The sequence below is a fragment of the Pithys albifrons genome, chromosome 30, assembly GCF_047495875.1.
Source record: "Pithys albifrons albifrons isolate INPA30051 chromosome 30, PitAlb_v1, whole genome shotgun sequence".
Taxonomy (NCBI): Eukaryota; Metazoa; Chordata; class Aves; order Passeriformes; family Thamnophilidae; genus Pithys; species Pithys albifrons.
Window position 1 is genome coordinate 766,410 of NC_092487.1, and position 13,321 is coordinate 779,730.

General features: G+C 47.8%; 1 long non-coding RNA gene across 1 annotated transcript; it reads left to right on the forward strand.

The window, feature by feature from the left end:
* The first annotated feature begins 2,499 nt into the window (after nucleotides 1-2,499).
* On the forward strand, nucleotides 2,500-4,744 carry LOC139683946 (uncharacterized). The gene is made up of 2 exons (XR_011699828.1): nucleotides 2,500-2,673; nucleotides 4,047-4,744. It is a non-coding gene; the product is annotated as an uncharacterized lncRNA (long non-coding RNA).
* Nucleotides 4,745-13,321: the final 8,577 nt, after the last annotated feature.

A 13,321-nucleotide genomic window follows, 5' to 3' on the forward strand; every position in this document is an offset into this window, starting at 1 on the left:
AGTGGGAGGTGTCTCTGGGTAAGGTATGGATGAGTTTTAAGGTTCCTTCAACCCCAAACTATTCCAGGTTCCATGTGCTGGCCCAGATGGGATATCAGGGATAAATTCAATCCTTCCCTGGGAGGGTGGGCAGGCCCTGGCACAGGTTATTCCATGGATTGCCCATCCCTGGAAGTGCCCAAGGTCAGGTTAGAGTGACGTGGTCTAGCGGGAGGTTCCCTGGATGGCCTTTAAGATCCTTCCCAACCCAAACCATTCCAGGTTCCATGTGCTGGCCCAGATGAGATATGAGGGATAAATCCCTCCCTGGGAGGGTGGGCAGGCCCTGGCACAGGTCATTCCATGGATTCCCCATCCCTGGAAGTGCCCATGGACAGGTTGGAGCCACCTGGGACAGTGGGAAGTGTCTCTGCCCATGGGAGGGGGTGGAATGAGATGATTTTAAGGTCCTTTCCCACCCAAACCATTCCATGATTCTTCTTTCCTGAGTCTCCTCCTCCAGCACCTCCTCACACTCCACTTCTCACCCTGACTCAGAATTACAAACATTTTGAGGTGTTTAATTAATGCAAACGAGCAGTGGGTGGTTTTTTTCCCAACCCTCTTTCTCTCCCTGGGTTCCAACTGTTGTTTCCAAAGAAAACTGCAGACCCTCAAATAAATTCTAGAGCTGAGCCTCCTTTTTCCAGCCTCAGCCTGTCCTTATCTCGGCACTCCTGGGCAGGTCCAGCTGAGCCATCTCTTCTGGAACAGGCTCAGCTCCTCCTGCAGGCACCTCTTGGGCTGCATCAGCTTCACTGGGAGCTCAACAACCCGACTCAGCTCAAAGTATCGAGTCTGGGAGCTGAGCAAGGGCCTCTCTGAGATCCTTCCCCACCCAAACCACCCTCTGAGTCTGTGAAATAATCACCCATCTGTTCATTTCTTTATTTCCTTTTCTTTTCTTTTCTTTTCTTTTCTTTTCAAAATTATTTATTTATTTGTTTTTATAGTTTTATTTTTATTTTATTCATATTTTATTTACATTTTATTTATATTTATATTTTTATTTTTTTTATTTATCTTTTATTTACATTTAATTTTTTATTTCTGTTTTTATTTTTATTTTATTTCTATTTCTATTTCTATTTCTAGTTTTATTTTTATTTTTATTTTTATTTTTATTTTTATTTTTATTTTATTTATATATATAGATATATTTTTAACTTTTATTTTTATTTTTATTTTATTTATATTTATAGATATATTTTTACTTTTATTTTTATTTTTATTTTTACTTTTATTTTTATTTTATTTATATTTTTATTTTATTAATATTTTTACTTTTATTTTTATTTTTTTATTTTTATTTTTATTTTTATTTTTATTTTTATTTTTATTTTATTTATATTTATAGATATATTTTTACTTTTATTTTTATTTTTATTTTTACTTTTATTTTTATTTTATTTATATTTTTATTTTATTTATATTTTTACTTTTATTTTTATTTTTTTATTTTTATTTTTATTTTTATTCTTATTTTTATTTTTATTTTATTTATATTTATAGATATATTTTACTTTTATTTTTATTTTATTTTTATTTTTATTTTATGTATATTTTTATTTTATTTATATTTTTACTTTTATTTTTATTTTTATTTTATTTTTATTTTTATTTTTACTTTTATTTTTATTTTATTTATATTTTTCTTTTATTATATTTATATTTATATTTATATTTATATTTATATTTATATTTATATTTATATTTTATTTTTATTTTTACTTCTATTTCTATTTCTATTTCTATTTCTATTTATATTTATATTCATATTTATATTTATCTCATACTTATATTTATTTACTCACTCATTTACTTACTTATTTACTTTATTTATGTTTTATTATCCTGGACTGCTGTGAGAGAAACCTGGAAGAAAAAAAGGAGTAAAAATGACAGAACTGATGAAATAAAACAGGACCACAAAGCAGGAGAGGAGGAGGCCAAGAGGGAAGAGCCTCCCCCAGGAGGATTTGGAACCTTCTCCTTCCTCAGGGAGGGAATTAAATCACAGAGAACCAGCTGATGGTCGGTGCATTCTCACATGGAAAGGCAAAATTTGGGATTGGGGAACGTCCTTTTGGCGTCACCTCTGCTGTTGTGGCATCAGCAGCGCTCGAGCTCGTCAGCGGGACCTCCCTCTAATCAACTCCTTGGCTGCTAATTAGCCCCTTGTGTCAGGGAAAACTGAAACATCTCAATCCAACTGGGAGTGTGCTGAGCAGAGCAAGGGGCTCGGAGGCAACACCTCTGAGCTGTCCCTTGATGCAATCCCAGTTGCCCAACCACGACTCCTTTAATAACTCCAGGGTTAGGTGCAGTTTTAATATGCAAATGAGCCCCAACCTTCGAAATTCCCTTATAAGCAGATTGGGAAATTCGTTGTCTTATTATAGTGTGGAGGGGAAAAAAAAAAAGTCATAATTGGTTTTCCTGACGGCGTCGAGTCGGAAATGCTCAAAAACCAGACACAGAAGATGAAATAGGGATATGAGTGTTTGTGTCAGCATTGCCAAGGGATGTCTAATTCCTTGGACAACCCTTGGGAAGATATAAAAGTTGGTCATCCCTTGTCCCTCCTTCACTCAGCACCAGCTCTCCGTGCTCTGCCTCTTCCTCCAGCCAAGGGTGAGTTGGGTTATGTTGGTTTATCTGCTCTTGAAGCTCACAGAGTTCTGTGTTTAGACCTTGCCTTTGTCGTAGGAATTCCTTGGGTTTGGTGATTGGGTGCCTGAAGATTTTGGATACTCAGAGGGTGGTTGTGGTTTGTTCATGGATGGGGGGGTGGAAAAATACGAGTAATTGAAGGAGCAAAGAATCATAGAATGGGTTGGGTTGGAAAAGAGCTCCGAGATCATCAAGGCCAACCCTTGGTCCAACTCCAGTCCCTTTACCAGATCATGGCACTCAGTGCCACGGCCAAGCTCAGCTGAAAAACCTCCAGGGATGGGGAAACCACCCCCTCTCTGGGCAGCCCATTCCAATCCCTGAGCACTCTCTCTGCAAAGAATTTCCTTCTGATCTCCAACTTGAATTTCCCCTGGCAGAGCTTGAGCCCATCGTGCCCCCTTGTCCTATTGCTGACTCTCTACAAAGTTGCTACTTAAGGTAAAATTTACTCCTAAAGCTGCTCTGACTTGTCTGGTCTGAGCTTTCCTGCTCCATCACCAGCTATTTTGGGAATGGATTCCTTGCTGGGTCCCAAGATCTTGTGTCTTTGTGGCTCCCAGGGACTCAGCAAGGGGGTGAATTCCCCATCCCTGGAGGTTTTTCAGCTGAGCTTGGCCGTGGCACTGAGTGCCATGACCTGGTAAAGGGACTGGAGTTGGACCAAGGGTTGGACTTGATGATCTCAGAGGTCTCTTCCAACCCAACTGAGAAGAGCAACGAGGCTGGAGAAGGGACTGGAGCACAAGTGCTGTGGGGAGAGGCTGAGGGAGCTGGGGGTGTTCAGCCTGGAGAAGAGGAGGCTCAGAGGTGACCTCAGCACTGTCTGGAGCTGCCTGAAGGGAAGTTCTGGCCAGGTGGGGGTTGGTCTCTTCTCCCAGGCACTCAGCAATAGGACAAGGGGGCACGATGGGCTCAAGCTCTGCCAGGGGAAATTGAAGTTGGAGATCAGAAGGAAATTCTTTGCAGAGAGAGTGCTCAGGGATTGGAATGGGCTGCCCAGAGAGGGGGTGGATTCCCCATCCCTGAAGGCTTTTAGGATGTGACTGGATGTGACACTGAGTGATCACAGTGGGGTTGGATCAAGAGTTGGACTTGATGATCTCAGAGGTCTCTTCCAACCCAATCCATTCTATGATTCTTTGCTTTTAAATCCCCATCAGACCATGGAATATCCTCCAAAAGCCAAGGCAGGATCACTGTGAGGGCCACAATATCCCAGAGGTTCCAAACCACAGGAGTGGCACATTTCCCATCCCAGTGCAGACCAAAGCCAAGGGGAATGCAGAAGGTCCCAGTTGATCATCCCAATTGTGTCTCTCTCTCCCCTCCAGCTCCAGCCCCTCCACAAGGATGTGCTCCCGCGGGACCTGCCACGACTACGAGTCCTCCTGCCACGGAACTCGCTCTTCCAGCAACAGATCCTGGTTCTCCTGCCTCAGCTCCCGCTCCTCCTGCCACGACCCGGAGCCCTCCTGCAACTACCCCCTCCAGAGGCAGAAATGCACCTACGTGGCTCCCTGTTACCCCTCCGTGGGCACCTGGTGCCCCCCCGTGCAGCGTTATTGCCCCCCTGCCACTTATTGCCCCCCAACCACCTATTGCCCCCCAACCACCTATTGCCCCCCAACCACTTATTGCCCCCCAACCACCTATTGCCCCCCAACCACCTATTGCCCCCAGGTCTCCTATTGCCCCCAGGTGCCCAACTGCCCCCAGTACACCAAGAACATCTGTAACCTGCCCAAGTATTGACAAGCTCCAACCTGGACTCCCAGACCGGCTCCTCCCTCCGACGCTCCGACCGCGGCTCCGTCTCCTCCTTCCCGAAATTCTGGGCCTTTGCCACATGCCTCGTTGGCATTAATTGTTTCCCTGACGAGTATTCGTGGTGTCATTCTTTCTAATTATTTGGGAAATGTCCTTTCTAATTATTCAGGGCTTTAATTACCTGTGGGGATCTTTCCGTGCTGAGCATTTTCTGTTTCGGACTCATCTGGGTGTGGGAAATAATAAATCTGGCAAATCATGAGACCCTCGTTGGTTTTTGAGTTTCTTTGCTCCCTTTTTCCTTGATTTTCTTCTTTTTTATTTTATTTTTTTTTCATGGGGTGTTCTCAAAGTGTCCCAATAATTCCCACATTCATTTGGGAATGGATGGAAGACACATTAGGAGAGGGAAAAGTTCTCAGCTGCCAAAAATCTCCATGGGCATGAAAGGGGAGAGAAGAACAGACCTTCTGGTCTAGAAGGTTTTAGTCCCATCATTTTGAGAACAATGAGATCAAAGACACTTGAAGAAAATTCTGCAACTCCCTGACAGGACAGGAGAGTTGGGGAGGGTTGAGATCTTCTGCCAGGGAACAGGGACAGGCCAAGGTCAAGGGTGGGATCTTCTGCCAGGGAACAGGGACAGGCCAAGGGCAAGGGTGGGATCTTCTGCCAGGGAACAGGGACAGGCCAAGGGCAAGGGTGGGATCTTCTCCCAGGGGGGACCTTCTGACTCTCTGCAACTCCCTGATGGATCCAAATGGGTTTGGTGAGCAGGAGCTCCCCAGGGATGGACATGAAGGGGAGGAGAGACCCAGGAGGGTTCCCATGGTGTGGAAAGAGGGAAGAAAACCAAAGAGGAAAGATGAGAGTCTTGTGGTGGTTCTCCAAGAGAGACACTGAGGGGCTGAAGTTTGGCCAAGGATGAGAACGGGGCTGGAGCATCAGGAGGAGGGTCTGGAGAACTCCTGAGGGAACTGGTGGGGCTCAGCCTGGAGAAAAGGAGGCTCAGGGGGGACCTTCTGGCTCTGCAATCCCTGAGGGATCCAGGGGAAGGGTGGGATCTTCTGCCAGGGAAGAGGGACAGGCCAAGGGCAAGGGTGGGATCTTCTGCCAGGGAACAGGGACAGGCCAAGGGCAAGGGTGGGATCTTCTGCCAGGGAACAGGGACAGGCCAAGGACAAGGGTGGGATCTTCTCCCAGGGGGGACTTTCTGGCTCTCTGCAACTCCCTGATGGATCCAAACAGGTTGGGTGAGCAGGAGCTCCCCAGGGATGGACATGAAGGGGAGGAGAGACCCAGGAGGGTTCCCATGGTGTGGAAAGAGGGAAGAAAACCAAAGAGGAAGGATGAGAGTCTTGTGGTGGGTGTTGTTTATTGTCCAAGAGAGACACTGAGGGGCTGGAGCTTGGCCAAGGATGGGAACAGGGCTGGAGCAGCAGGAGGAGGGTCTGGAGAACTCCTGAGGGAGCTGGGGGGGCTCAGGCTGGAGAAAAGGAGGCTCAGGGGGGACCTTCTGGCTCTGCAATCCCTGAGGGATCCAGGGGAAGGGTGGGATCTTCTGCCAGGGAAGAGGGACAGGCCAAGGGCAAGGGTGGGATCTTCTGCCAGGGAACAGGGACAGGCCAAGGGCAAAGGGCCTCAGGCTGTGCCAGGGGAGGGGCAGGTGGGACATGAGGAGGAATTTCTCCTGGAAAGGGTGGGGAGGCCTTGGAAGGGGCTGCCCAGGGAGGTTTGGAGTCCCCACCCCTGGAGGTGTCCAAGGAATTGGACATGGCACTGAGTGCCAAGGTGGGGATGGGACACAGGGTGGACTTGATGATCTTGAAGGGCTTTCCCAACCCAAATGACTCTGGAATTCTGCGATAGCTCATTCAATAAAAGGGGAATAAGTAGGTCACAGTTGCTCTTTCTCAACATGCAATAATTTCCTCCAAGGCCAAGGTCAGACCTTGGGCATATAAATATTTACAAATATCTCCACATGTCTGAGCCTCTGGAAAGAGAAGCCACAAACTCCCCTGAAAGATCTGGATGGTGAGAACTCTTCAGAGTTCACCTTTCCCTCAGCAGGTCCCGAATTTGAAAGATTCAGAGCTGCTTTTTGAGTGGGTGGAACCAACACCACCCTTTTTTTGGAAGGTTGTTGAGGAAGCAGAAAAATTTTGGAGAAATATCAAAAACATTTGGAGAAATGGGACGGTCCAGGTCAAAACCTGGAGGAAAAAAATGTCACATCAGCACCAGCTTTGCCAACTGGGCAAATGCAGGTCTGGGATTGGGACCCACAACTGAGTCAGAAAAGGTCTCTGAGGAACTGGGACAACCCTCCTTTGCTACACAAAACTGACCACAAGTAATTTGGTGGCCTCTGGCCTGAAGAAAAGCTGTTGGACACCCCCACTTTGGGAGGTTCTTCTCCTCATTGGTCAATAAATTGCCCTAATGGGCAACATTTTCCCCAAGGTGATGAGTTTCCTTTTCTTCTGCTGCAAAGTCTGAGTCAAAGGGGGTTATAAATCCAGATTTGGTGGCCACTCTTTCACCTCATAGAATGGATTGGGTTGGAAAAGACCTCATCAAGTCCAATCCTTGGTCCAACTCCAACCTCTACTGACAGAACCCAAAATTTGCTCAAATTTCATCTCTTTTTCTCAGCACCCTTTGATGGTGAGAAAAAGCATCAAAAAATCAGTGAAGAGAAACCAAGAAATGGGAAATCTTGATACACCCTCAGACCTCTCACAGAGCTCATGGTCACCTGTTCTTCTCTGATCTCTGAGCTTCCATTCACGTGGAACCACCTGATAGGACCATCCCAATCATGTCAAGGAGCACGTGAAGAGTCAGAGCCATTTTCCTTTTTGCCACACCAGGGAACTGAGGAGATCCCACCGGATTTTCCAGCTTTGGGCCATGCCCAAGATTTGCAGCTCATGAGCCCATTTCCTCCTGGCATTCAGTGACAGGAATTCCAGTCCTGAGCTGTCACTCCAACTCCAACCTCTACTGACAGAACCCAAATTTTGCTCAAACTTTAGGTCTTTTTCTCTGAATTCTTTGCTGGTGAGAAAAAGCATCAGTGAAGATCCTTCCAAACCAAGGAATGGGAAATCTTGATACACCCTCAGACCTTGCACAGAGCTCATGGTCACCTGTTCTTCTCTGATCTCTGAGCTTCCATTCACGTGACACAACCTGATGGACCATCCCAATCATCTGCCACGTCAAGGAGCACGTGAAGAGTCAGAGCCATTTTCCTTTTTGCCACACCAGGGAACTGAGGAGATCCCACTGGATTTTCCAGCTTTGGGCCATGCCCAAGAGTTGCAGCTCATCAGCCCATTTCCTCCTGGCATTCAGGGACAGCAATTCCAGTCCTGAGCTGTCACTCCAACTCCAACCTCCAGTGACAGAACCCAAAATTTGCTCAAACTTCTGCTCTTTTTCTCTGAATCCTTTGCTGGTGAGAAAAGGCATCAAAACATCAGTGAAGAGAAACCAAGAAATGGCAAAACTTGATCCCCTCAGACCTTGCACAGAGCTCATGGTCACCTGTTCTTCTCTGATCTCTGAGCTTCCATTCACGTGGAACAACCTGATAGGACCATCCCAATCATGTCAAGGAGCCTGTGAAGAGTCAGAGAAATTTTCCCTTTTGCCACACCAGGGAACTGAGGAGATCCCACTGGATTTTCCAGCTTTGGGCCATGCCCAAGAGTTGCAGCTCATGAGCCCATTTCCTCCTGGCATTCAGGGACAGGAATTCCAGTCCTGAGCTGTCACTCCAACTCCAACCTCCAGTGACAGAACCCAAAATTTGCTCAAATTTCATCTCTTTTTCTCTGCAAAAAGCATCAAAAAATCAGTGAAGAGAAACCAAGGAATGGGAAATCTTGATACACCCTCAGACCTTGCACAGAGCTCATGGTCACCTGTTCTTCTCTGATCCATGGAACAACCTGATGGATCATCCCAATCATCTGCCACCTCCAGGAGCCTGTGAAGAGTCAGAGCCATTTTCCTTTTTGCCACACCAGGGAACTGAGGAGATCCCACCGGATTTTCCAGCTTTGGGCCATGCCCAAGAGTTGCAGCTCATCAGCCCATTTCCTCCTGGCATTCAGCGACAGGAATTCCAGTCCTGAGCTGTCACTCCAACTCCAACCTCCAGTGACAGAACCCAAACTTTGCTCAAACTTTAGGTCTTTTTCTCTGAATCCTTTGCTGGTGAGAAAAAGCATCAGTGAAGATCCTTCCAAACCAAGGAATGGGAAATCTTGATAGACCCTCAGACCTTGCACAGAGCTCATGGTCACCTGTTCTTCTCTGATCTGTCACACAACCTGATGGATCATCCCAATCATCTGCCACGTCAAGGAGCACGTGAAGAGTCAGAGCCATTTTCCTTTTTGCCACACCAGGGAACTGAGGAGATCCCACTGGATTTTCCAGCTTTGGGCCATGCCCAAGAGTTGCAGCTCATCAGCCCATTTCCTCCTGGCATTCAATGACAGGAATTCCAGTCCTGAGCTGTCACTCCAACTCCAACCTCCAGTGACAGAACCCAAACTTTGCTCAAACTTCAAATCTTTTTCTCTGAATCCTTTGCTGGTGAGAAAAGGCATCAAAACATCAGTGAAGAGAAACCAAGAAATGGCAAAACTTGATCCCCTCAGACCTTGCACAGAGCTCATGGTCACCTGTTCTTCTCTGATCTCTGAGCTTCCATTCACGTGGAACCACCTGATAGGACCATCCCAATCATGTCAAGGAGCACGTGAAGAGTCAGAGAAATTTTCCCTTTTGCCACACCAGGGAACTGAGGAGATCCCACCGGATTTTCCAGCTTTGGGCCATGCCCAAGAGTTGCAGCTCATGAGCCCATTTCCTCCTGGCATTCAGGGACAGGAATTCCAGTCCTGAGCTGTCACTCCAACTCCAACCTCTACTGACAGAACCCAAATTTTGCTCAAACTTTAGGTCTTTTTCTCTGAATCCTTTGCTGGTGAGAAAAAGCATCAGTGAAGATCCTTCCAAACCAAGGAATGGGAAATCTTGATAGACCCTCAGACCTCGCACAGAGCTCATGGTCACCTGTTCTTCTCTGATCTCTGAGCTTCCATTCACGTGGAACAACCTGATGGATCATCCCAATCATCTCCCATGTCAAGGAGCACGTGAAGAGTCAGAGCCATTTTCCTTTTTGCCACACCAGGGAACTGAGGAGATCCCACCGGATTTTCCAGCTTTGGGCCATGCCCAAGAGTTGCAGCTCATCAGCCCATTTCCTCCTGGCATTCAATGACAGCAATTCCAGTCCTGAGCTGTCACTCCAACTCCAACCTCCAGTGACAGAACCCCAAATTTGCTCAAATTTCATCTCTTTTTCTCTGCAAAAAGCATCAAAAAATCAGTGAAGAGGAACCAAGGAATGGGAAATCTTGATACACCCTCAGACCTCTCACAGAGCTCATGGCCACCTGTTCTTCTCTGATCTCTGAGCTTCCATTCACGTGGAACCACCTGATAGGACCATCCCAATCATGTCAAGGAGCACGTGAAGAGTCAGAGCCATTTTCCTTTTTGCCACACCAGGGAACTGAGGAGATCCCACCGGATTTTCCAGCTTTGGGCCATGCCCAAGAGTTGCAGCTCATCAGCCCATTTCCTCCTGGCATTCAGTGACAGGAATTCCAGTCCTGAGCTGTCACTCCAACTCCAACCTCCAGTGACAGAACCCAAAATTTGCTCAAACTTCTGCTCCTTTTCTCTGCATCCTTTGCTGGTGAGAAAAGCATCAGTGAAGATCCTTCCAAACCAAGGAATGGGAAATCTTGATACACCCTCAGACCTTGCACAGAGCTCATGGTCACCTGTTCTTCTCTGATCCATAGAACAACCTGATGGATCATCCCAATCATCTGCCACCTCCAGGAGCACGTGAAGAGTCAGAGCCATTTTCCTTTTTGCCACACCAGGGAACTGAGGAGATCCCACCGGATTTTCCAGCTTTGGGCCATGCCCAAGAGTTGCAGCTCATGAGCCCATTTCCTCCTGGCATTCCCGGACAGGAATTCCAGTCCTGAGCTGTCACTCCAACTCCAACCTCCAGTGACAGAACCCAAAAGTTGCTCAAATTTCATCTCTTTTTCTCTGCAAAAAGCATCAAAAAATCAGTGAAGAGAAACCAAGGAATGGGAAATCTTGATAGACCCTCAGACCTCTCACAGAGCTCATGGTCACCTGTTCTTCTCTGATCTCTGAGCTTCCATTCATGTGACACAACCTGATGGATCATCCCAATCCTCTCCCATGTCAAGGAGCACGTGAAGAGTCAGAGCCATTTTCCTTTTTGCCACACCAGGGAACTGAGGAGATCCCACCGGATTTTCCAGCTTTGGGCCATGCCCAAGAGTTGCAGCTCATGAGCCCATTTCCTCCTGGCATTCAGGGACAGGAATTCCAGTCCTGAGCTGTCACTCCAACTCCAACCTCCAGTGACAGAACCCCAAATTTGCTCAAACTTCAACTCTTTTTCTCTGAATCCTTTGCTGGTGAGAAAAGGCATCAAAACATCAGAGAAGAGAAACCAAGAAATGGCAAAACTTGATCCCCTCAGACCTTGCACAGAGCTCATGGTCACCTGTCCTTCTCTGATCCATAGAACAACCTGATGGATCATCCCAATCATCTGCCACGTCAAGGAGCACGTGAAGAGTCAGAGAAATTTTCCTTTTTGCCACACCAGGGATCTGAGGAGATCCCACCGGATTTTCCAGCTTTGGGCCATGCCCAAGAGTTGCAGCTCATGAGCCCATTTCCTCCTGGCATTCAGGGACAGGAATTCCAGTCCTGAGCTGTCACCTGCACCCAGTGGGACAGGAGTCAGCATTTCTGGGACCTTCCTGTCACTGCAGCCCTGATGCAATCCCAGTTCCCCATCAGAGAGCTCATTAACACCCATCAGATTAGTGTCAGTCTGCAGGGAATGGGGAAGAAACACCTCCTGAAATCCCCACGTGAGGAATCAGCGCCGGGATGGGACGTGGCGCGTCAGAGGAACCTCCGAAAAGGGGGATTGGGAGCGGAAATAATTAAACTGTCATTACCCAGAGGTGTCTCACACCCCAGAGAACCTTTGGAGGGTATAAAAGGTCTCTCAGCCTGGTCCTCCTCAGTCTCCTCTTGGCTTCCAGAAGCTCCTCACTCCGTGGCTGAAGAAGGTAAGACCAATTTTGCTGGGCCTGTTCTTGCTGAGAGAGAAGAAACCTCCATGAGAGGTTCTTATGGACCTCCTGGGAGCTGGGACTTGGTTAAATCCCTCCTGTTTGTGCCCCTGAGGAAGAGGGAATGGCACATGGTGGGATGGGGATCACCAGGAAGGTGCAGTGAAGGCTCTCAAAGGGATCCTTGGGTGGTCCAAGCTCTGAGTCGTTGGGTTGGGATGGGCTTCTCCAGTTGGCTTGTTGGGACCTGATTCCCCACAGCTATTCCCAGAGCACACCCAGCAGATCCAAAGGGATTGCTTTGGATCCAGATTAGGCAGGAAAAAAATTAAAAAAAAAAAAAAAAGGGAGAATCTGGAGATTTAAGATCAGAAATCTCAGGGAAATTATTATTCAAAAGAGAAAGGGAGGGAATGTAAGATGTGGATTTGGGCCTCCTCTCACCACGTTGATCCCCACACAGCTCTGCTGCTACTCCAAAGGATGTGCTCCCGGGGGTCCTGCCACGACTATGAGTCCTCCTGCCATGGATCCAGGTCATCCTGCCATGGATCCAGATCCTCCTGCCACGACTCGGGCTCCTCCTGCCACTACCCCATCCTGAGGCAGCCGGTGCAGCAGTTCAGCTACTGCTGCCCCCCAGTGCAGCGTTACTGCCCCCCAGTGCAGCGTTACTGCCCCCCAGTGCAGCCCTGCTGCCCCCCAGTGCAGCGTTATTGCCCCCCAGCCCCTTATTGCCCCCAGTACACCAAGAACATCTGCAAGATGCCACCAAAATACCCCAAGTGTTGAAGAAGAATCCGGCGCCGGCTCCTCCTTCGTCGCCCAAAGCCTCGAGCTCATCTCAGTGCTTGTGGCTTTCCAGCATTTTCCAGCATTTTTCCAGCCTTTTCCAGCCTTTTTCCAGCCTTTTCCAGCCTTTTTCCAGCCTTGTCTCCAAGCAAATGCTCCTAAAGGAGCCAGAGGTGATGCGGTTTTAGGATGAAGCCTCTTGGATTGAGGAGTTTTGAGCTGTTTGTCCACTCTCTGCCAACTCACCAGATGGTTTCCTTCACCCCTGGGAATGGTTTCCTTCTTGTTTCGTTGCTTCACCCTCCAGCAAGACAATAAAAATGGTGTTTCAAGCCAACCTCACAGTTCTGGGTGTCTTCAGTCAACGTTCTGCCTCACAGGTTGGCTCAAAGGGCCAAGGTCCACCAAAGTGTGAGGTTCAACCAGGTCTGACCAAGCCAAGGGTTGAGTTTGGCACTTGGGTCACAACAACCCCATGGAAAGCTCCAGGCTGGGGGAAGAGTGGTTGGAAAGTTCTAGAAGGCCCTGGAGGTGCTGGTGACAGTCCAGGGGTGTCCAGGTGGTCTAAAAGACCGAGGGCACCTGGATTGGAACAAAAAGTGTGGCCACAGAAGGGCAGGGATTGACCCTCTGAGCTGGGTTGAACTTCAAGTGTCGTGTCCAGGTTTCAGCTCCTCAAAGCAAGGGAGACACTGAGGGGCTGGAGAGTGTCCAGAGAAGGGAACAGAGCTGGGGAAGGGGCTGGAGCAGCAGGAGGAGGGTCTGGAGAACTCCTGAGGGAGCTGGAGGGGCTCAGCCTGGAGAAAAGGAGGCTCAGG